Here is a 21,768-nt window from a genome sequence, read left to right as displayed (position 1 = left end):
TCAGGAATTAGTGCAAAAGAAATGTGCTGAAGTGTTCCCTATTGGTCCCCTGTAGTGACTGGTGAGTGCATGTGGATGAGAGTAAGTTTCCCAGCTCCCTGATGTAGTTGGTTGCTGATGATGTTTTCGAGTAACCAAAATTTTGTAGATGAGATTGTTGCTCCCCTGCTTCATGGTTAGTACCAAATTCCAGGACACAGAATGAAAGTTACAAATGCATAATGTGTGTTAATTTGATAGACTCTTCCATGAGGTCTGAAGTGCCAGCAGGGCTTTAATATTTTTATGTGTGCTTACTATTTTTCTTGGCTAAAGAAAAATCCTGTGTTAATGTAAACTGAATGGGAGATGTTTTTAATCACTGTTTTGTCAGCAGGTGGCTGCACTTTTCCTAAAATTTCTTCTTTCAGAGTAGACACCTAAGCTGGCATAGGATTCCATAAGGAATATGTCTTCTTGACTTATATTATAATTTATTTTAGGTTGCTGTGAATGTCAGTGTACAATATATATGTTTCATGTTTTAGAAGTTATGGTGTAAAAAACCTTTTGCCTTTTGAGATATCAAAAAAGTATTTGTGTGGGTAGCAGATAGTGTAATCCCTGTCTAGGTTCATTAACAAGAAACTATTGGTTAAATTTTCCAGTAATGGGAGGTGTAGATAAGTAGGAGCTTAGATAGTGATATCTGATGGGTTCCTTCCCCTAATGAAGGTTGGGTTTAAGACAACATATAAAGGTTCTTCCCAAGAGGCAAAGAGCAGAGAGAAGAGACGCTAAGGAAGAACCTGGAGGCAGAGGAGTTCTGAGAAAGTCTACATTCAGCTCAAGGATTTAAGAGCTGAATTGAGTTTCTGGAGGACAAAGGGAGGTCCCTTCAATACAGACTGGAGAGCCAACGAGGAGGATAAAGACCCTTGAAATTGTTGGCTTGGTGTGCTGTGGCAGTCAAAAAAGCAAACAGAATGTTAAGAATTATTAGGATGGGAATGGTGAATAAAATGGAAAATGTCATAATGCACCTTGAGTACTGTGTACAGTTCTGGTTACCACATCTCAAAAAAGATATAGTTGCGATGAAGACGGTACAGAGAAGGACAACCAAAATGATAAAGGGGATGGAACAGCTCCTCTATGAGGAAAGGCTAAAGAGGTTAGGGGTATTCAGCTTGGAGAAGAGATGGCTGAGGCGGGATATGATAGAGGTGTTTAAAATCACGAGAGGTCTAGAACGGGTAAATGTGAATCGGTTATTTACTCTTTTGGATAATAGAAAGACTAGGGGGCACTCCATGAAGTTAGCAAGTAGCACATTTAAAACTAATCGTAGAAAATTCTTTTTCACTCAATGCACAATTAAACTCTGGAATTTGTTGCCAGAGGATGTGGTGAATGCAGTTAGTGTAGCTGGGTTCAAAAAAAGGTTTGGATAAGTTCTTGGGGAAGAAGTGCATTAACTTCTACTAATCAAGATGACTTAGAGAATAGCCGCTGCTATTACTGGCATCAGCAGCATGGGATCTTCTTAGTGTTTGGGTGCTTGCCCCAGGTATTTGTAGCTTGGATTGGCCACTGTTGGAAACAGGATGCTGGGCTTGATGGACCCTTGTTCTGACCCAATATGGCAATTTCTTATGTTCTTATTTATTAATTTATTTTATTTTAAACATTTATATTCTACACTATCTACCATTCTAGGTGGCTTAAAAATAAACATCAACATTATAAAAATATAAAAACAAAACAAAACAAAAAATGAAAGATATCATCCAAAAGACAAAAGAGATCTAAGAACTTCTGCTTCATGTACCAGTTAATTTCAAGAAAGGTTATATCAGCTCATTAAATACTTGCTCAATTAAAAAAGCTTTTAACAGCTTCTGAAATCGCACAACTGGGGATTCTCCTTTCAACTCCTCAGGTAGCGTATTCTATGATAGTATAGCAATGCAATGCCTTTCTGCTTGGGGAAGTGTTTGGAAAAGGAGAAATTTCCCATTCTTCACTGGGGCTTGAAGGAACAGTACAAGTGACCTGAGAAATAAGCAATAACTTTGAACTTTGTGAAGCTAAGAAGCTGTTTTTCTTTTTCCAGTGGTTTGGTGTTTTTTTGGATTGTATGCTGAATTTTCTGTCTTTTTTCTGGACTGTGATTATTTTGGACTTGCTCCTGTTTTGGAGCACAACTGTGTGGGCAGAGTTTTGTGTGTGACTCCCCTTGGGGCCCATAGCAAAGCTATTCCCCAGTGGCAGGAACCTTGTTCCTGAGTTGCAGATAGGTTTTCCCTATCCTATGCCTTTTGCATTGCGCACTGGTGCAAAGCCTGCTGTTAAAAAGCATGCATGATCTTTGTCGCAATGTGGAAGGTTGGATAATTGCCCCTAGAAAAATCACAGTGACATCAGGCTGTTTTAATTTGAAATGTATATGTTAATTGCCCACAAAGATGGGCCTTTCCCATATGTAACTGTTCTCAAGGCCTGCATTATTTATCTAGATCAGAGATTACATTTCAGAGCAACAGGCTGGAGACTGAATAATCATTTCTTCAACAGATTCAGCTTGCTTTGGCAAGCAGATGTTCTCAGTGCTCACAGTGCAGGATTTAGGCATAGGTAACATAGACCTGTGCCTAGGCTGCCAAATTCTGCAGGCCCCCAAAACTGGGACTCTCCCCATTGCTCCTTGAGTTCTGGAGGAAGAACCCGCTGGCCCCTGTCTTCTGCCTATGGTGCCATCATTTTAAATCTGGCTCTGAGTACTTATATGCACACTTTCTATTAAAGAAAACCTACAATGTGGTTGGGTAGAAATGATACCTTATTTCAGGAGTTCTCGGGACACACCTATGCAGTCAGGTTTTCAGGATATCCACTATGAATATGCATGAGAGAGATTTACATATAATGGAGCTAGTGCACACAGATCTATCCCATGTATATTTATTGTGGATATCCTGAAATCCTGATTGACTAGGTGTATCTCGAGGACTAGGTTGAGAACCCCTGCCTTGCTCAACATAACTTGTAGAACTATATCAAGGAATGCTGTAGGTTATCATATTTTTACCCTTATAAGTCTTTGTGCAGTGTTTCTCTTTGTTAACTTATAGATACAGGTAATATTACTTTTGTGCATTTATTTTTCCAAAATAAAAAGCTATTTTGAAATATCAAATCAAATCCATAAATTCAACGGTCAGTGAACAGTTTGAGAGAAATTCTATGGGAAATGTAGCCCATTATGTTTACATTCTGCTTCTGTAGTGATCAAACAGTCTTTAGGGTGTCATTTCAAGAACAAACAGACAATGCTTTGGTTATTAGGAGAGTTTTAATAGAGAAATGCGATTTGATTTAGGCATTGACATGGATAGAGAGCGAGATGATAATGAAACAGCGATGAAACAGATACAACTGATCTACATTTCCAGCTTCCTCTTATGCTATCTTTATCTTCAGGAGTTAGCAAGCACAGGGCTGGAAGATGATTAAGTTTTCAGTGCACCAGTTTCACTTCTTGCATTTTTTGCCACGGTCTTGACAGTAGCTTTGGTAGCATTGACCTACAAGAAAAAAAAATCTAGAATTAAATAACTGAATCATGTGACCTCCTTATGAAAAAAACACCCTTAAATATTTTCTTATGAAATGTTTAGCAATCTTAGGTCCTGACTTGTCAATAACTGTTTTTCTTGGAGACAGTCAATAGGTATAATGATGTCTGTACAAACTTTTCAGGGACCTAATGTATAGCTAAACAGGATGAAACTTGTTAAAACATTTGGTAACTAATGTTTTTATATGAAAATACATCAAAGAGATTGATCTCTTGTTCCTCATGTCTTTGGTATATTTTCATATTTTATTTTTTGGATAAGGATAGTTGTGCTCCTCTCCTGATTTTAGTTTAAACTGTTTTTAGCCTGAGTTGCAAGTCTCAGTCCAGATCTCACTGGACATCACTACAATCTTTCATTTGTGCATTTGTGACTAACACTAGTAAAGAATAGATCACACTGTAAATTGCTGGTAGTTTTTCAAATATGAAATACCATGAGATAATGAACAGAATTATTTATAGATTTTTTGTTTATAGGTACATTCAGGTCTCCTGAGGTATTCTACACCACTGAGCAATGGCACAGATGTCCTTTCCTCAACAGAATCCTGAATTTTCTCTACAGAATTTGGGCAATGGCAGGATTTGGTTAACTCCGGTCCTTGAGAGCAAGATTTTTAGGATGCGCACAATGAATACACATGAGATAGATTTGCATGCAATGGAGGCTGTGTATGAAAGCCTATCTCGTGCATATTCATTGTAGATATGCTGAAAATCTGGCCTGTTTGTGGCTCTCAAGGACCGGTGTTGGCCACTCCTGGGCTATGGTAACCACACCAGAGTTGGGCCCCCTTGTGGGAAAGAAAGCAGCTGCAGGAGTGGGTCCAGAGATACATTCTTATGCTGGAGTTGCTGTTGCTTATCAGGGTGGACTGGAGTAAGGGGGAAGAGAGAGATAGGTATGGCAGGGTGAGAAGGGAGAGCAGTGGGAACAGGTGGGGTAAGAAGAGAGATATGGTGAGAAAGGATGGACAAGGGCAGAGAGAGAGAGAGAGCAAGAGAGAGTGATGGGTTTGGGCTGGGGGAAAGAGAGTGATGGGCATTATGTTGGGGGGAGAGATAGTGGCAGAGAAGAGCTGGGGAGGGAGAGAAAGAATAGTGGAGACAGGCTGAGGCAGGGAAAAGTATGAAAGGAAAAGAGAGTGGGGAGTGGAAGAGGCAGGCAGGATAGGGAGAGAGACTCATGGGGATAGTTGTGGGAACATACTGAGGAAAGAGATAGTAGTGGGCAGAACATGGTTGGGGGAGAGTGATGATGACAGTGTGGGAAGGGAAGAGGGAGGCGAGAATGTGTTCACCTCTTATTATGTACTGCTACAGTCACTCATGAGGGAATTCTACATCAAAAAATGAAATCTCTGTTTTTCTGTAATAACTTTCCCTGTGTTGTTTAAATTATTACTGAAAGCTAATGATTATATTGTATTATATGAATAAATGTATTCAGAAAACAACAGAATAAAAAAAATACGGTGTGCAGAATTTTTTTTTTTTGCCACAGATTTCCCCCAGAAGTAACTCAACCGAAATAAGATATCTGTAAAAATAATAATAATTTGGCATGTTTCCTTTCCAGGATAAACTGTTCATATCAGTACTACATTGAACTGCTACAATAGCATAACCTAAGACTGAAAGTTATTTCTGGACTTTTGACTTTGAGAACAAGTCGAGAAGGTACTCAAGATGCAAATCATTTGATTATGTGTAAAAACTAGGCAGAGCTTTTTGCATAAGCACGCATGTTATTGGGCGTGTGTCCACAAAACATGTATACCAAAGATTTTCTGTATAGGATGAACAGTTATCTATAGGTTGTTTACTTTTTTAATAACATAGATATCTCTTGAATTTGGATTGTATATAGCATCAATAAATAACTTGTCAGATGAAGTCTGCAATTTTATATACCTGGGTTACGGTAATACACATATTGGTTGCTCTGGCGCTGGTTGTAGTAGGTAGGTTTGCATGCTGAAATTAAAAAAAAGAAAAACTTGAATTGTAAAGCATTAATTAACATTTTCTAATTCTCATCCCTAGTCAATTTCTATTGGGTACAAAATTTGTAAAAACACAGTGATAACCTCTGTTTTCTTGAAGCGAACGCTATTTACCTCTGCCCTTGGTTGCCTTTTTTTTTTTTTTTTTTTTTACCACTTTGGGACCCACCACGAGGCAGCTCAGCCTCTTGGTGGGACATTGTCAAAACTCTTACTGAATTCCAAGTATGCCACATCCAGTGCTTGCGCCAATCATATTCTTTGGTTACCCTATCAAAACATTGATTTGTTTCACACAATTTTCTTCTGGTCAAACCATGCTGTTTAGGATCCATGAACCTGCTACATTTAAGATATTTCTCCACTCTCTTCTCTAGAAGTGATTCCACTAAATTACCTACCTTTGACATCAAACTGACTGGCCTGTAGATACCTTACAGTAACATAGTAAATGACAACAGAAAAAGACCAATGTGGTCCACCCAGTCTTTCCAGAGAAATTCAACCATATTAGGCAGATACAGCAAGTTTGGGGTAAACCTGCACAGAGCAGAAGTTGAAGTCCTAAACAGCAGTAGTACAACAGTATTGGAAAAAACCCAAACTTCAAAGACCAACCAATATAAAGGATGAATCTTTTTTTCCATAGCTTCACTAACCTTGTTAGCTGTGGAATTACTGCAAAACTTGGAAATAGGAAGGGGAAATGTGTATTTGATTTTTGGGAAACAAAGTTGAAGACAGCAGAACCTGAAATGGCCTGCTTGTAGAAAAGGTGGAAGCCAACCATATGGCAGATTTTGGGCACGAGATAAAAAGTCACGAGATCAAAAGTCAATGGCTTTTGAAAGGTTGCCAGAGTTCAAGATAATAATTATAGCCTGAATTGGCCCCTTACATTTGCCATCATTATTACTACTATTTTATTAATATGACTTTTTTCTATATTGCGAATTATAAGAAGGGCATTTAAGAAGGCACTAAAAACGTGGCTTTTTGTACAAGCATTCCAATCAGAAGTCAGCCAGTAATGCTCAATGTTTATATATTTTGATGCTTTCTTAAGGGCACGTTTTAATGTGATTATTTATTTTAAAAATTTTAACATTTACTTTATGATTTAAATCATTTATTTTAAGTTAAGAATGACTCTTATTTATAGTTACTTGTTTGATTGGTTTAAATTTTTATTGTATTTTATGAATTTTAGTTACAAAACCTTGTAAACAAGTGTGAAGGTAAATACCAACATCGGTATAGAAAATTAAGTAAATAAAATAAATAAATAAATAGCCAAACATAGGACAGTAAAATGTGCTGCAAAATTGAGTTAATGAATTATGGAAGTTCAAGATGATAAAGATATTAAAAAGAATTGCAAATGGAAGAAGAAAGGAAAGACAAAAGAAAAAGTTTGCTCTTGAAGCAGGATCTTAGATCATATTTAATGATCTGTCATCTGAATTACTTTCAGCCCTCAGAAGAGGGGGATCCATGTAACCATTCCCAGACTTGTTTTCAATAATTACAAACGGGATATTATTTTGGGACAATTTCATTTACTCAAAATTATTTTTTGACATTGAAACTGCTTGATACATGACCCTGACACATTTCACTACTAATTAATTGTATTGAAACTTTCTGTGGCGATGCAGATTGCAGAATCCAGATTAATTTTTCCTGACTCATTGAAATAATTTAAAATACTGTTCTTCTGCAGCTTTACATGCTCTCCTCAAGTTGAAAATATCAGATGATAGAACTTATGATTACAATTTAAAATAAACTTATAATTCCTTATATTACCAGAGTGAAGAGTTACTTACGATCATTACATGGGTCTTGAATAGCACAAGGATCCTGCCTGTAACATAGATCCTGGCAGAGAGGTCTGTTTTGATAGCATTGTCTTTGACGGCCGCAACCAAACATTGTTGTCTCTGGCACCGTACAGATCTGATTCAAGAAGTAGGTTTCAATGAGTGATACTCCGAACTTTGTCTCATCACTTGATCATGCTCTTTTTATATAGGAGTTTATCAAGTAAGTCTTTTAGTGCACCAATAGTATTTCTACATGAAACTAGTAATTACAATATAATTTACAGGGGTGCCATTCATAGTTTAACAATGACTTTTATTCTTGAAAGTCACGGTATTGCTGATGTTTTTTTTTTTAATAGAACCAATGTGTCAGTTTATGCAAATATGTTGTGTAAACTAGTTCACCTATCAGTTTTTCTAAACATTGTTTTGTAGAGGAAGGCCATCAATTTATATTAATGCATTCCATAAACTAATTATACCTTGCAGCTTTGTGTTGGCTATTGTATTTTAATTGGCCTTCTTATGAAAGGTTGGCATGTTTTCAGATTAAAACCAATTAGGTAAACAAAAAGAAAACCTGGCTAAACCAACACAGATCCACCAAGCAACATAAATGAACATAAACAAAGGGTAAATATATACAGAAATTCAACTCAATACATATACAATTGAAAATAATTTCACAATAATTCAATGTAACTTTTATAAAAACAGTATTTGAAAGAGATATGTTTTGTATTAAAGAGATTTTTTACAAACTATTAAATTGAATGTGAAATTATTTTCAGTTGTGTATGTACTGAGTTGAATTTTTGTATATAATTAGGGGCAGATTTTAAAACAATACGCGCGCGTACTTTTGCTCGCGCAACTGGTGTGAACAAAACTACGCCGGATTTTAAAAGATACGCACATAGGGGTAGATTTTCAAACTGTGCGAATTGGCATACTTTTGCTGGCGCATCAGGCGCCAGCAAAAGTACGCGGGATTTTAGTAGATACGCGCGTAGCCGCTAAAATCCTGGATCGGCGCGCGCAAGGCTATTGATTCTGTATAGCTGGTGCGCGCCGAGCCGCGCAGCCTACCCCTGTTCCCTCCGAGGCCGCTCCGAAATCGGAGCGGCCTCGGAGGGAACTTTCTTTTGCCCTCCCCTCCCCTTCCCCTCCCTTCCCCTACCTAACCCACCCGCCCGGCCCTGTCTAAACCCCCCCTTACCTTTGTCGGGGGATTTACGCCTCCCAGAGGGAGACGTAAATCACCGCGCGCCAGCGGGCCGCTAGCGCCCCGGGCCCGCCCCCAAAACGCTGCCGACACGCCCCCAAAACGCCGCGCCGACCGTGCCCGCCCCGACACGCCCCCGACACGCCCCCCTCGCCAAACCCCGGGACTTACGCGAGTCCCGGGGTCTGCGCGCGCCGGTAGGCCTATTGAACATAGGCGCACCGGCGCGCAGGGCCCTGCTCGCCTAAATCCGCCCGGATTTAGGCGGATTTAGGCGAGCAGGGCTCTGAAAATCCGCCCCATATCTTTTAAAATCCGGGGTAGGTGCGCACAAGGCTGCGCAAAATCGGCAGCCTGCACGTGCCGAGTCGCGCAGCCTGCCTCCGTTCCCTCCGAGGCCGCTCTGAACTCGGAGCGGCCTCGGAGGGAACTTTTTTTTGTCCCCCCCCCACCTTTCCCTCCCTTCCCCTATCTAACCCACCCCTCCGGCCCTACCTAAATTCCCCCCTACCTTGTTCGATGGAGTTATGCCTGCGGCTGGCCAGGCCCTGACACAGGCTGCTGTGTGGGGCACTCGGCCACGCCTCCGGACCACCCCTGGACCGCAGACAGGTCTCCCGGACCGCCCATTTTAGCAAGCCCCGGGACTTACGCGCGTCCCGGGGCTTTGTGCGCGCCGGCGGCCTACGCAAAATAGGTGTGACGGCGCGTGAGTGCCCTGCGCGCGTAAATCCAGCAGGATTTACGCTCGCAGGGCTTTTAAAATCTACCCCTTACTCTTTATGTATATTTTCTGTGTAGCAATGACACATCATTATATATGAATAGAAGAACAAAGATATAAGAAATGCCATGGAGGGTCAGAGCAAGGTCCATTGAGTCCAGCATACTGTCTCTCATAGTGGCAAGTCCAAGTTGCAAGCATGCAGCAGATCCCATAAAGTAGATCTGTTTCCTGTAACTCATCCCCTGAGATATCAATAGCTTTCTTTACTCTACCTGACTAATAATGTTTTAGAGTCTTTTCCTCCAGGAACTTGTCCAAAACATCTTATAAACCCCACTATGCCAGTTGCCTTGATCACATCCTCTGGCCACAGACTCCACAGCTTGATTGTGCGCTGAGTAAAAAAGTATTTTCTATCATTTTTTTTAATTGGATATGTAGGATTTAAGAAGTCAATTGCAGAGGCTCAATAGGTCATCACATAAATATATAGAAGAGATTTTATTGTGCACGTCTCCAAAGCTCAAAAAGTATAACACAATAGAAGGCATGCCATTTGTTAAGAATGCAGATCAAATACCCAGGGCAGATAATACAAAAGTGAGCAACTATGTCAGATTAGTATGCATGACCAAAAGGAGAAGGAAGGGTGAGGATTATACAAGAATAGGTTCTGAAATGGATTAAAAAATATGAGTACGAATTAAATGGGATTAACAAAGGTGCGGCATATTAAGATGAATAGTTAAAGATGATTTTATAGCAAGGTGTAGGTTGACACTGAAAATAAAGGGGGTGAATATGTTAAGAAGAGAATCAATGGACAAATATAAAGGCAAATAGGGCCATAAAGTAGACAAAAGAGAGAAAGCTGAACTGTAAGTGGTCAATATGTATTGATATACAAAACGTGGCTGGCCAGAAATTTCTGTTAATCCATTAATGTCTATTCATCCTAAGACTACAATAAATGTTATACAAAAACCCCCCCCCATTCTCTATTATTGTTAAGAAAACAGTATATAAGAACATAAGCACATAAGATATGCCACACTGGGTCAAGCCCAGCATCCTGTTTCCAACAGTGGCCAAGCCAAGTCACAAGTACTGAGCAAGTACCTAAACATTAAATAAATCTCAAGCTACCATCTATATAAATAAAAATGTTAAATAGTTTGTACAAAATCGCTAATCTCGGCAACCACTTAACCGATTGCGTTCAAATTTGCACACAACTTTCAGTTCCCATACGGGAAGGATCTTATACACTTACATTACATATATGTCACACCTGTGACAGGTAAAAAAGGTTTAAAAATTGGTTCCACAAAACAGCGACCTCTGGTGGACGTCAGCGCAAGCGCAACCTCTTACACCTTTCACAAACACTCACCCCCCCCCCACACATGACAAATGTATTTAATTCACACACCCTCAGAACACACAGAAATCAAAACACCTCACACACATGCCAATTGGACTTACTTCACACACCCTCCCAAAACACACCAAAATGCACCAAATTCCAGGCTGCTACACTGGGGGACCACGCAATTCCCACACCCTCCGAACTCACACAAAAACATCCTCTTCACACCCCCCACGCACATGCCTGTTCTAATTACTGCCCACACCCTCCGAACACACACAAAACCGGAAACAGGTCGGCGCTGCTCCAGCGGGAGGCCAAGAACGGTCCGGGACACATCGCGTACACTAGGGCCGTCGGCTGCCAGCAATCAAAATGGTGCCGATGGCCCTTTCCCTTACTATGCCACTCGGAGACAACAATGGCGTCAGTACCTCATGTGACATAGTAAGGGCGAGGGCCCATTGACTCCATTTTCAGGACTGGCAGCCAGCGGACCTTTGCCCTTACTATGTCAGGGAACCTGGCGCTCCCATTACTCCTCCCCAGTGACATAGTCAGGTCAAAGGGCCGTCGGAGCCATTTTCATTGCTAGCAGCCAACGGCCCAAACCCAAGACTTCGATGCCGAACCAAACACCCGCTCCACCGACTGACAGTTTGCACAGGTATCCGGTGGGGGGGGGTGCACGGTGGGGGGCCGTAGTTATTTTCTTGCGCGCGTGTTCAGGGGGGGGGAGGGGATGTTTTGGTCATTCTGCAACTCTCGCGGGGGGCGGGAGGGTGGGTTACTGTATTTCGCCGGGGTGGGGGAGGACCAGGAGGGTGTGGGGTGCGTATTTAAACACAACGTTTATGCTGGGGTTCTTTTGGGGTGGAAAGACGGAGGGCACACACAAACACAAAATGTCCCTGATCTCGGAAAGGCACCAAATTAGCCCTCCACAAAACACTTAACTAAATAGAGAGTCCTAAGTCGGCAAACCTGACAATCTGTATATCTGCACTAACAATAGAACACCCAAAAATATTGTATACACACAAGCATTGCAAAATTAAACATATTACAGACATCCCCAGGCTCTGTTCTGTCTTTTCAATTTAACCAGGCTCTGCCACAGCATGGAGAATGAGGGGGGGAGGTGAGTGTCAGGGGAGGGAGAATGAGGGGAGAGGTGAGTGTGAGGGGAGAGAGTTGGAGTGGGGACAGGGGAGGGGAGGGAAGGGGGGGTGAGTGACCAAGGGGGAGGAGCATGAGTGACTGAGGTAAATGAGCAAGGTGAAGGGGGAGGGAGGGTAAAGAACCTGACTCTGCCACTGCAACGCGTAGCCGGGTTCCGCTAGTTGTTTATAAATTAATAGCAGTCTATGGATTTTTCCTCTAGGAACTTATCCAAACCTTTTTTAAGCCCAGATACACTAACTGCTGTAATCACATCCTTTGACAATGAATTCCAAAATTTAACTATGCACTCAGTGAAAAATAATTGATTTGTTTTAAATGAGCTACTTGATAACTTCATGGAGCCCCCCCTAGTCCTTCTATTATCTAAGACAATAAATAACCAATTTACGTTAACTTGTTCAAGTCCTCTCATGATTTTGTACACCTCTATCATATCCCTCCTCAGTTGTCTCTTCTCCAAAATGAAGAGCCCTAACTTCCTTAGTCTTTTCTCATAGGGCAGCTGTTCCTTACCCCTTTTCATTTTGGTTGCCCTTCTCTGCACATTCTCCAGTGCAACTATATCTTTTTTGAGATGCGGCGACTAGAATTGCACACAGAATTCAAGATGCAGTCTCACCATGGAACGAAACTGAGGCATTATGACCTCCATCATTTTATTTGCCATTCCCTTCCTAATTATTCCTAATATTCTGTTTGCTTTTTTGATTGCAACATCACACTGAGCTGACGATTTCAATGTATTATCTACTATGACACTTAGGAGTTACCACCCAAGAAAGAGATCTAAGATAGAACCTAACATTGTGTACCTTCAGCAAGGGTTATTTTTCCCTATATACATCACTTTGCACTTGTCCACATTAAATTTCATCTACCATTTGGAAGCCCAGTTTCCAGTCTCACATGCTCCTCCTGCAATTTACTTCAATTCACTTGAGATTTAACTACTCTGCATAATTTTGTGTCATCCGCAAGTTTGATCACCTCACTCATTGTACCCCTTTCCAGATCATTTATTAATATATTAAAAAGCACTGGTCCAAGAACAGATCCCTGAGGCACTGAACTGTTTACCTTTTTCCACTGTGAAAACTGACCATTTAATCCACCGAATTCCAACCGAGCTACGAGTTAGCAAGGATTCCGGTCTAGCTAATTTTGACTTCCGTGAAATGCATCTCGGCGTACCTATACTCGCTTCAGGATACTGTGGGTACCTGCTCCTCGGAGGCCTTCCGCTCCTGCCTACCCTCCGGGGTTACCTCACTCTAGAATATTTCTGGAACAACTGCCCCTTGGGGATTCTATTCTCTCGTCTGCTTCTTCTCAGGTACCTGCTCAGAAGGATGCCTAGGTACTCGCTCCTAGAGGGCCTTATAGCTCCTGCCTACATCCAGTACCTGTGCCTGAACTCCAGCTTGGTGCTACCTTCTTCTTGTGGAAGCTATACCCTCGACAGCATATCGGCCTTGTGAGTACCTCTACCTTGGTCTCTCTGCTTGTCTCACCACCAAAGATTCTCGGCGTATTATGCTTGCGGACCACTACCAGATCTGTCATCTTATCTTCTCATCAGAAAGGGTTCTCAGCGTACTCTGCTCTGCGGACCACTACAGGACCCTCCATCATCAGCATCAGGTGAGACCTACCCTGCATCTCCGCAGTGCACAGACTAAGCTACATCTTCGGAAACTACTCTGTGGCCAGAGGGAGGGCTGCCATTCTCTGCTTACCAAACTACTGCTATACAATAAAGCTTCCTTTCCTTGCGTTCGCTTTACTCCAGAGTCTAGCCTATTGCTGTGGTTCCCCACGGGGCCCCTCCCCATGGGAGGAGTGATCGCCGCAGCAACCAGGGGTCCACAACTATGCCACAAACACAACAGTTGCCATCTATAAATAAGCAAAAAGGCCACAAGGGCTCACTATTAGTGCCATGTAGAGGGAGAGGATAGCAACTGGACTCATGCATGTTTTTTCTTTAGGAGCGAAAGAAGGATTATTTTGTGGTAAATGTATTATTTCTTCATTTTTTCCTTTTACTGTAGTGTGTATCCCTTCTGTTTCTTGTCTTTGGGAGTGCATGCAAAAGTACTAGATTATGTCTGTTGGTCTCTGTTTTGCTTATTTACTTATTTATACTTGTATACCACCTTTTCAGAAGTAGTTTTTTCAATGTTAGGGTGTACAAGAGAGGCATGTGAATGCACGATTGTAAAGAGGTTGGAGTAATTGAAGGACTGCACACATGAGTGGGCAAGGTAGAAGTGAGATGTGATCTTCTCTCTACATAGGGGTATATACTCTTTGAATTCAGAAAAAATCCATGTGGCTCTGAGTACAATATAGGTATAATAGTAATCCTTTCCTGGAAACCTCTGGAATTTTTCTGGTTCCCAGGTGTTCCTTCTCCTCTGGTCCCATGTTCTCAGTTTCTTTATCTTTGCTTTCCTATTCTACTACATTTTTTAGCCAAACATATTTCCATCCATTTCATTAGGCATGCTATTTTTTTTTAGCTCTAAGTTGCTAGTTATGCTGCTTTTACACAAAATGGTGAATATTTGATGTGATTTGGAGTGAGGAAAGGTTCACAAAGATGAGATTTGAACAATGTACTCTCAGCCTAGTTTGATGCACTCTCTACCTAGCTGTTATCAAGCTAGGTCAAGAGTACAATGTACAAATCTCATCTTTGTGTACCTTTCCTCACTCCAAATCACATCAAATCTTCACTGATGTGTACTGTGCTGTTCGTACATCTGACTGTGTATGTAAAACTGCCCCCCCAAAACCTAAGCCACCACAAAACCTCATCCTGAGTTACTAGTGATCTATCTCTGGAATGACGGTAAATGAAAAGCATAAATAAATAAATAAATAGTTGCCCATCCTACAGTGGTATAAATAGTTTACTTATATAAGAGCCTTTTAAAGAGTCTGTCTGTCTGTCTCTCTCCAGTCCAAAATGTGGTAAAAGCCTGTCTGGGCTATTCATGATAAATCTAGGTCAGAGTTTGCAAACAAGTTTCCATACCATAGGCTTTCTGAAACCCATATTGAGATGAGTCCAGAAATTGTTTAGACTTTAAAAAGTAACATAATTGAATTAGTAGCCACTTGTTTATAGTGGCTACTAATAAACCAATGAACCAATTATTGGCTACTATAGCCAATAATTTTAGCTATGGTCAGTATATTTGAAATTGGTCAATAATTAAAACAATCTAAGGTGGAGATAGCTACATTTTTCTTGTCCAGATTAATTCTAGCCTTTTTTTTTAATGCCACAGGTACTATCCTTTCCTAGAAAGAAGTATTAATTATCAACAATATCATATTAGACATTTCCTGTTTTGATTTCCGAATTATCCAAAATGGCCATGGACGAATAGAACTAGAAGTTGTTCATAGCTGAGATAATATATCACCCAATGTAAACAATGAAAGCATTGTGAATTCTGCCCATTCTACCACCATCCCCTCAGTTACTGTATCTGGTGTTATCTGTAGACCATCCTATAATGATAAATGTAAATTCAACACCTTTTGTATGAAACAAACAACCCACTCTCAACCTTGGATGAAGTCCGTGACCTTGGAATACAGTGCATAATTCTGCCTGCTGGACTGATGTGCTAGGCCTTACAAAACCTGTGCCAGTACGTGCTATGTTGTTTGCTGTAAGGAATGCAGCTAATGGCAATTATAGGGTGCGGGCCTGGGTCAGTAAGAAGTGAAGGATATTTCACAGGACATGTAAACGTAGGCTATCAGAGATGCAACTAAAAAGGAGAACAGAGACTGATAAAAGATAAGTGTTGCAGGGAGTTGGAAAGTTGGACATGAAAGAGAGAAAGGAAGAAAGAGAACAGATGGTGGGTGCAGGTGTTTTAGGGAGAGTAAGCTAGTCCAGAATTACACAATACTTGGCAAAGGTATCTAGAAAAAATGTATATAAGCCTTGTAAGATGGTTACATAGGCAAGGAGGGATCTTATACATTCCACCTTCCCAGTCACACTGTGCCTGGCAATTATTCATTTCCTATAATAAACATTTTGCTAAATTACTAAATTATCTCGGAGTTCTGTGTCTGGTATATGAGGGCTAAAACCTTACAACAGATAGATGAAAACAACAAGACTTTTGCACAGTCCTACAAACTTTAATATTTTTGAACCTGGACAATTCAATTTACTTCTGTTGGGCCTTCCCGCAAGCACTATTAAACCACTACAACTTCTCCAAAATGCTTCAGCAAGACTCCTTACAGGAACTAGAAAATTTGATCATATTATCCCTTCTCTAATCACTGGCTTCCAATAAAGTTCAGAATCCATTACAAAGTATTATCCCTCATCTTTAATATTATAAACAACTATGATCCACCTCCTCCAGGAATAAGAATAAAAAGCTACAACCTGTAAAGAGATGTCAGATCTCAAAACAAAATCTTCTTACAGCTCCTTCAAATCTGAACACTTATCTAACCCAAATAAGAGAACAAATGTTCACAATAGCAGGACCCAAACTATGGAATGAACTTCCCGATCAATAAGACTGTTAACGGAAAAAAAGAAATTAAACAAGAACTTAAAACCTGGCTCTTCAGAAAAGCCTATGCTTATGTAAAAAAATATTGAATAAACCACTTAATGAACATTATTATTCCAGAAATATTACTTCTTCTCATCACAGCAAATAAGAATTGACTAAAATCTATTCAAAACTGAAACAGTAAATATCAATATAAGGGGGTCATTTATCAAATTGCTTTATGGCAAAAACGCCATAACGCATGCAAAAAGCACCATAACGCATGGTGCGATGCTAATTTGGAAAAGGGGGAGGTATTTGGGGGCGTGATTTCTGCCCAATTTGCAAAGCCATATCGCACAGTTTTAATGCAGGAAATAACTACACCTTTTTCATTTGCGTTAAGCTGGGCGATATGGCTTTATCGCACTTTGCAATGTTTTCGCAAATAGGATTTTCAGTATTTTAAGCTGTGGGGGAGAGAGAGAGAAGTCTAGGCCTTAGATTGTTAACTTTGAATGTTTTGATTATTCAATAGTATTAAAATAGATACAATTACTTTAAATAAGAACCTGTTAATACAATATTATACAATGTAATTTATGTGAACTGTTGTGATCTTTTGTTGGAACGATGGTATATAAAAAGCATAAATAAATTAAAAATAAATAAATAAATAAAATAATCGGCCAAACATTCGCAATCTGGTAATATTTCTTTGACCCATTTTGGTCCATTTAATAGGTTTTGCACAGTAATAAATAACTGTTAAGAATTATATAAGGATGCATTTATTGACAATAAGAGTAATCTCGACTCACTTCGCTTGTCTTATGTCTATATTTATTAAGACATTGCACATATTTCACCTTTATTCCTTTCTCCTTCAACTTTCTCCATTTTTGTTCTTCATGGGAACCTCTACACGTAAGCCACCTAATTCTTTTATAAATCAAGGCTCCCGCTACTCTTTTCTTTCACATATATTTCCTTTTCGGGTGCTGCATCTGTAGTACAGACACTGGTATAACTGAGATGGTGTAGTGATTTTAAAATAATGCTAATGTAGGTAGTAAAGTATACTGGCTTAAGCTTTTGTACTAGTCATCACATTTATTTCAATATTTTCCATTTCGGACAACCACAATTCATTAAAATGAAACCCTCAGCATCAACTTTATTTCTTATTATTTTTTCTCCCTTCACTTTATTACACACCAGCCTTCCCTTCGTTATTGAGGAACTTATGACAAAATGATCAGAATTTAAAAATATCTTCCACTTCTAAAAGGTGTTGCTGCCATACATTTTCTACATGCCAGTAGCAGCTAGTGATATATTTTCAAGGTTAGCACACGTGTTCTAAATAGTGGTCCATTGGGAGGGTAATTTTATAACTGCCTAGAGAAGGCAAAATTCTGCCAGTGCTTATAATTTGCATATTTTAATCAGAATTTTCAAAGCAGGCATATGCACATAAATCCACTTTGAAAAATGGTGGGTTTGCCGGGTACACATGTGGACCAACGCCTGATACCACATACTTTGAAAAGTAAATAATGGCATCCTACAGGAAGGTTTAGTATAATTATCTGGTATGTCATAAACTATTAATGGATAAAGGTTGTTTGTGTTATATTATTTAATTTTCCTATAAAGGCTGATTGACCTTTTCCTGTTACTAACTTCCAAAGCTTCCCTCTCTGGAGGGTAACACCCTTATTCACTGTTATCATTACTATTATTAATTCTTGCAGCATGTGCTTCCATGGACATTGATAACATCATTCTCATTACTTAGGCATTTCTCTTTCTTAACTATGACCTTTGACTGTTCTTCCTGGGAACAGTATGATTGATTTCTGACAGAAGGCTAAACATTGCTTTTTTAATGATCTTCATAGGAGAACACTGGAAATTATTGAAAAACAATCTCCCATCTGTTGACCTACCTAACAAATGTATAGTGGTCATACTTTTATTGATGAACTTGTGTGATCACAAGAAATTTAGAGCAGTTATATAAAAGAAAGGCTTGAACTCATGTTGATACAAAAGTTACAAAAAGACAAAAGAATCCAAAATAGTAAAGCAACCGAAAAGTACTGAATTTGAAAAGTTAAATCATCAATAAATATAGGAAAATCAAACAAATTAATGTAGGTTTTATATTTATAGATGGACCATCATAGCACCCATGGTACGTGAACAATAAATGTTCATAATAACCAAGCCGGGACTTATATAATCATCGGTCTGAGAAGGGGTATGCCAGCATAAAAATGGTGTATATGAAATTAAAAATACTTCCCCTTCTTTGTTCATTTTACTTTCTTTTTTTCTTTTATTTTTTTCAGCGTTGTTAAATCAGTGAGTAAGCCCAAGCCCAAAAAAGTTACAATAGTTCTTCAATGGTTTTGTGAAACAAAAGTTGAATGTTTGTGATAAATGGAAGAAAATACCCTAAAGTAACAAAACGAATCTGTAGTACAGACTCTGGTATAACTGAGATGGTGTAGTGATTTTAAAATAATGCCGATGTAGGTAGTAAAGTATACTGGCTTAAGCTTTTCACATCCCGTTTTGGTTGTCTGTGTTGTTCTGATATACAGAGATATAGATATTTGTGAGCAGAGCCTAAACTTAAAATGCATATTATGAGCTGTGATACAGTTTTCCTACCATAGTCATTGAGGAACTTCATATGCAACTGAATAAAACAAGAACATAAACCACTTTTACTGTTTTTAATGATTATTCTGTATATAAATTTGATAAATAAATAAATAGATAAAAAGTGCCATGCTGGGTCAGTCCAAGGTCCATCGAGCCCAGCATCCTGTCTCTGGCAGTGGCCCAGTCCAGGTCAAAAAAAAAAAAACCCAGCAGGGTCCCATAAAGTAGATTTATTTCTTACTTCCAGGGCTAGCAATGACGTTCCCTAATTTACCTGGGTAGTAATATTTAATGGACTTTTTATCCATAAACCTGCCCAAACCTATTGTAAACCCTGCTATGTACCTTCATCACATCCTCTGCCAACAAATTTCACAGCTTAATTGCACGCTGAGTGAGAAAGTGCTTTCCGTGATTGATTTTCAATCTGTTGGTTGTTTGTTTCATGGAGTGTCCCCTTGATTCAGTATTACTTGAAAGGATTAGCAAGCATCGTTTATCTAGCCATTCCACCCCACTTATGATTTCATAAACCTCTATCATGTCCCCGCTTAGCCTTCCCATTTGTAAGCGGAAAAAGACCTAACTTGTGTTGCTTCCCATCACAGAGGAGCCTTCCATCCTCTTTATCATTTTTGTTGCTCTCCTCTGTACCTTTTCTAGTTCTACTATGTCTTTGTTTATTGCTTGGATTTATTCCCTGCCCTTTTGAATATGGAAATTCACTCAGAGTGGGTTATAACCTATTAGATATTTAGCTTACAACAGGTCATTTGTAGGTTCACATTATAAAGGTGCAAACAAAACAGCAGCAACATTACAGTGCAATTCAACAAAAAACGATGTGCCTCAAGGCCTAGCAATCCTGATTAAGATCTTACAGCTTTAACTTTAAGAATAAAGAGCTCAAAAGCGAAACCTCGGATTGTAGCAACATGTGTAAGGCAATTCGAAGTGAATGCCATACAGATTTATGTAGTCAGTTTAGCAGCTTAGGATTCCTGGTTTAGCGATAGAGGCTTAATAGAAAAGCCAGGTTTTTAATTGCTGAAGTGGTAGTACTGATGTATTTGTCAGAGTTCTTCTGGGAGGGAGTTCCATAGGGCAGGTGCTGCTCCTGTAAAAGATCTATTGTATGAATCTTTTCTTCTGATATCCCTTGTCGATGGAGTTGTTTTGAAGGCTTCGTGTGAAGGCATGTATGAGGAAAGCCTTTCACTCTTATGGATAGGTCCATCTCTTCTTAGAGCCTTTTAAGTCAGTGTCAGAGTTTTGAATTTCATTCTTGTATAGTATTGGCAGCCAGTGTACTGTAGCTTGTGTTGCACAGGTGTGATATGGTCATGTAATTTGCATCCTTCTATCTGTCATGTAGTGGAATTTTGTGCTATCTGAGGTTTGTAGAGGGCCTTGTCTGCTAATCACTTGAACAATGTATTGCAGTAGTCCAGTTGTGTGATTACCATGGCATAAACTATTGTGGGTAGGTTTGACTTCTTGATGAGTGGGTGTAGTCTTTGTAAGTTATACAATTGAAAATGAAAACTTTACTATTGCTTGGATTTGTGGCAGCATGGTGAACTTTGAGTTCAATAAGATTCTGATGCAGGGATTGTTCTACCTTGAGGTAGACTGAAGTGGCCACCTCAAGTGGCAAAATTTTGGGAGTGGCAGCAAGTGACTCCCAAAATACCCCTGTGTGGCCACTTCACTACATAATTTTGTAATGCTAATGCCAGTGGGGTTTCCACACTGGCATTCCTACTGCCTGTAGGAAGAACCACAGCAATACAGATTGACATGCTGGTGGGGTTCCCACTCCCTGTTAGCAAAAGAGGTCCTTGAAGTGGCGGTTGTTGCAGGATTACATAGTGGTGGATTCCCACTCTGCCAGCAATAAGAGGACCCTACAGTGGTAGGCACTGCAGGATGATATGCTGGCAGGGTCTCTACACCTTGCCAGCAATGAGGACCTCAATAGTGGGTGCTGCAGGACAATGTTCTGGCATGGTTTCTACTTCCCACTAGCTATATAGAACTCCACAGCATCAAGAAGACGACCCAGGGGGGAGAAGGGGGATTGTGGCTGTTAGTGACAAGTGGAAAGGAAGGGGTGGGGAGTGAAGGAATGAATGAATGAGAAGGAAGGGGAGTGAATGAGAGAAGGGGTAGAGTGGGAAGGGGAATGAATGAGTGAGAGGGAAGGGAATGAATGGGAAGAGAGGGAAGGAGAGGGAATGAGTGAGAAGGAAGATGGTGAATGTGACAGAGGGAAGGGCAGTGAATGAGTGAGTGGGAAGGAAGAGGGTTCGAGTAAGAGAAAGGAAAGGGAAGAGGAGAATAAGGGGAAAAGTTGGAAAGTAGAAAGGGAGCAAGACTGCATGTTTCTGTTTATACTTTATGGTCTCTTTATTCTGCATTTGCTGAAGGTCTGTCTGTGTTCAGCATGTGTGATGTCTAATCATCCCAACTCTCAACTGAACTCTCAATTTTATACCTCTTAATTCACTCTCTTCTCCCTGAACCTGCATACCCTCCCCATCTAACCTAATAATGCTCTCTGGACTTGATATGCTTATTTCTGATATTGT

At 40.0% G+C, this 21,768-nt stretch overlaps 1 long non-coding RNA gene across 2 annotated transcripts in view; it reads right to left on the bottom strand.

The window, feature by feature from the left end:
• Positions 1–3,321: 3,321 nt before the first annotated feature.
• The window catches only part of LOC115096130, a 43,980-nt gene continuing 25,533 nt past the window's right edge, over positions 3,322–21,768 (bottom strand). Inside the window, exons 3-5 of one of the 2 annotated variants that reach the window (XR_003857987.1) lie at positions 7,458–7,587; positions 5,537–5,599; positions 3,322–3,566 (exon numbers count right to left, since the gene is read on the bottom strand). This is a non-coding gene — a long non-coding RNA (uncharacterized LOC115096130). Of the gene's footprint in view, positions 3,567–5,536; positions 5,600–7,457; positions 7,622–21,768 lie in introns of those variants that run through there. The other variant, XR_003857986.1, reaches the window with a different exon arrangement.

The sequence above is a fragment of the Rhinatrema bivittatum genome, chromosome 7, assembly GCF_901001135.1.
Source record: "Rhinatrema bivittatum chromosome 7, aRhiBiv1.1, whole genome shotgun sequence".
Taxonomy (NCBI): Eukaryota; Metazoa; Chordata; class Amphibia; order Gymnophiona; family Rhinatrematidae; genus Rhinatrema; species Rhinatrema bivittatum.
This window is presented reverse-complemented; position numbering and strand designations above follow the sequence as displayed.